We start from the raw sequence: 3,952 nt of genomic DNA, 5'->3' as shown, positions 1-3,952 counted from the left end.
AAGCTGTAATAAATGACTCACATGCAGAAATGTTAACTGTTGCACTTGTGGTACACTGTAGGTGAATATTAATGTAAAATGTCAACAACAGTAATCTTTGGGTTATTTTTACATAAAAGGGTTTAGACTTGGAGAGTACAGTAATATAAAGATGGATAGGTTGACTGAGGCCACTGTTAGTTGCTTTGGGCCCAGCCTGTAGCCAAGGAAGTCTGTTTTTGACATTTTCCTTATAGCCTGGCATCACCAGACAAATTCAAATTTGCTAATTTTTCTGAAACCTCTCTGTTCATTTTGAGTGTCCAAGATTGTAGCTCCAAATGCCCCTCAACAAAATTGGATAGACCAGGGGTCGGCAACCCACGGCTCTGGAGCCACATCCGGCTCTTCAGCCTCTCTGCAGTGGCTCACTGTAAAGTGTTGTGCATGAATTATATTTTCCACGAACAATGAACTGAACAAATCAGTAATCATATAATGAACATGAATGAAATTCACTCCAACGAGACAGAAATGTGTCTGTGTGTGTTCCCAGACAGCGAACACACACACATGCAGGGAAGAAATTCCTGCATGAAATTCCTGCATTAAAATAATGTATCATGACAGTTTGGATGATTTGAAATGGTCATTTATTATCACACTAGCATTCCATTATCACGGCAAACAATTACGTTGCACTGAACTGTAAGTAAAGTACAAAAAATTCAAAATAACAAACAATTACGTTGCACTGAACTGTAAGTAAAGTACAAAAAAGTCAAAATAACAAACAATTACGCTGCACTGAACTGTAAGTAAAGTACAAAAAAGTTAAAATAACGAAACCTGTAATTATTACTTGTGAACGAATATCATTCACATCTTACTAAACCTTGTCACGCGAAAGTGAACGAGGTAAACAAATCCTTTCTGTTTTTCTCTTCTGAGCCTATGCAGGTCACGTGAAAAATTATCCAAAGACTCGTACCAAGCAGATGAATGAATCGTTGATCGTATCATTGATCTGAAGACCGTGTCTTCAGATCAAAGTTTAGTTCTTCTGCCAACACCAGAGTTCATGAGACTGCATTTAAACATCATGAAAAATGACTTGTCAACATTTTGTGCTCAGTACAACATGAGTAGTGACTCTAAGAGTCAGGACTCAGTGTTAAAATGAGTGGAGCGACACGCAGGCATGATCCGATACCATCGATTCATAACCAACCACATGACCGTATGTTTGTCACCTCAATCATCCCAATAAAAAAATTGAACAAATGAAGGTGAACTAGTTCATTTTAGCAACCGTGAACTTAGTTCAAAATTTGCCCAATTTAACTACGAACTTGAACTGCCAGTTCATTTTAATCTGAATGATCTTAATTCTGAACTAGTTCATTTAAGTGTGAACTGGTACAACTCTGAGTATAACTATATATAAAATGTTATAAGCTCTGTTATCAAATATGTTTTGTGGCCCTAGACAAATTGTATTTGGTGGAAGAGGGGGCCGAATGGCTCTTTTGATAGTAAAGGTTGCCAACCCCTGGTAAAGACCAACCAACAAATTCATGAAAGCAATGAAATGTGTGACATATCAACAAATGGTGCAAGTGCACTTGTTTGTTTTTCCTATAGAAAGACAAACACCTTTACTAACAGTTAATATAACACCTCTTCACATCAGAGCAAAGCCATCTTGTTTGTTAACAAAAATCCTTTAGCAGGGTCTGACTCATTTAAGATAGATGGTTGTGATGACCGGAATTGACTAAGGACAGATGGAATTTTGTCTTCAAGAAGGAGGAGAGATCCATCTGTGAATAATCATGGACTTGCTGATTGGTTAGATCACTTGCATCACTGAAAATGGTATCCCATAGGATTAGAGTAAATACAAATATTTATATATATTTGGCAAGTTTTACTATATGAAAATATTCTTATTCAAAATTTAAAATGAAAACATTTAGTACAAAATTTAAAATGTAATTGTTTTTCTATTTCTGATATGCACTTCCCTTTTATAATTAAAATTGTATCCCTGAGCTTTTTTAAATGAAACAAGTGGCTAAATGAAGCAAATGAGAGGCTGTGATGTACTGCAGCAGTAGAATTAGACTGTACATATTTAAACACATAATACAATTTATATTGACAAATTCTTTTTCTTTTTTTCTAGTATCTGATAGTAATTTCCTTTTTTTTACTTTAAGTTAAATAAAAATACATTTGGAATTATGAGGTGTACTGTTTCAATTGATATGAACATACTCTATTGCCTTTGTGGTTATTGTAGTTGTAACCAATGAGACATTTCTTCCTAAATCCACTCACCCAGTTTTAAGGAAGACTGACATCACCCAATATCTTCTTATCTGGAATTTGTTCTTATGCAATAACAGAATCTACGCAAACTCAAGAGCACTGTTATATATGTCTTAATACATACTTGACTATTAACAAACACAAAAACTATTTCTATAATTCTACAGCTGTATAATATTATAGGATTTAAAGAAGTTATTCACTTCTGGGAGGATGCCCTTCTTATTAAGCGTGTGTCCCTATGCAGCAAAAATGTGGGAATAAATGTAATTGGTGCAGCATGATTGGAGAAAACAGACAAAGGGTGCTGTGAAATTCCCTCTTCCACAGAACATTGCTTCCAGGCATTTCTCCTATTAGATAATTGATCTCATCTTTTGGATGTTTACAAATGCTTGTGGAAGAGCGCTTGTAGGAGTCAGAAGTTCATAGTTTAATATCTTGTTTAACCTACATTTTAGGTTTCAATGATTTCTATGTCCATCATAGAAATCAGGAGCTGTTATTAGGAGCTGAAGAAGAAATTACTGGCAGGAGTGAGCTATTGTAGGTTTCCAGGCCGCAAACAAACACATATAGTGAGAACACTACTATGGAAAGTCTTATAGACCTACAAGCAGGGGCGTAGCACAAGATTCCTGGTCCAATAAACAAGCAGTCCCTGTGGGCATCATTCCTTCTCTCACTTCATGATGTCCCTAATGCATATAAAAAAGAAATATCAGAGTCATCTGTACAAATGAATTTGTAGTGTTTGTTAGGGTAGTCACTAATGAACAGTACATACAAAATTTACATTATATCATTTAGTCTACGCCTCAATCCAAAGCGACTTACAAAGTGCATTCAACCGTGAGGGTACAAACCAAGAACAGCGTGGAAGTACAATTTGCTTCAAAAAAGCTAAAAAACACAAAGTGCTCCATGTAAGTGCCATATAAGTGCAACTAATATTATTTTTTTAAAATCTATATATATGAACACCAGGGTTGATGATGGTTACTAGACTATCATTTTCTTAGCCAAGGAGTAGTCGGAAGAGATGTGTCTTTAGCCTGCAGCAGAAGATGTGTAGACTTTCTGCTGTTCTGATGTCAATAGGGAGCTCATTTCACCATTTAGGAGCCAGGACGGCAAACAGTCCTGATTTTGTCGAGTTGTCCCTCGCAGTGAGGGAGCAGCAAGCCGGTTGGCAATGCAGAGCGGAGTGGAATCGCTGGGTTGTAAGGATTAACCAGGTCCTGGATGTAGACTGGGCTCGATCGATTCTCAGCACGGTACGCAAGTACAAATGTCTTGAAGCTAAACTCTTGTAGCACCACTGGGTATCATATACAGTGGTGTATATGATTAGCTTAGCTTAGCACAGTGTATTTGCTGCTCAAGAAAAAGAAAGTTCACAAGAAATAGCAAAAACCTGTATTAAATCTAATCACGGTGGAGACTCATTTATAATACCAGGACAAGGAGTCCTAAACACTGGATATATTCAAAACTATGTTGCTAATAAATCGTGACAGGCAATAATAAATTCATGAACACATGTAATTTTTTATTTGAATTGTCTAATTCTTAGTCAAATAGAACATTCTTGTCAGTCCGATCTGTTTCTAAACAATAAATGTCAAGACAAAGCTGG

Source organism: Pleuronectes platessa, chromosome 6 (assembly GCF_947347685.1).
Source record: "Pleuronectes platessa chromosome 6, fPlePla1.1, whole genome shotgun sequence".
NCBI classification, from domain to species: domain Eukaryota; kingdom Metazoa; phylum Chordata; class Actinopteri; order Pleuronectiformes; family Pleuronectidae; genus Pleuronectes; species Pleuronectes platessa.
Note: the sequence above shows the minus strand (reverse complement) of the source record.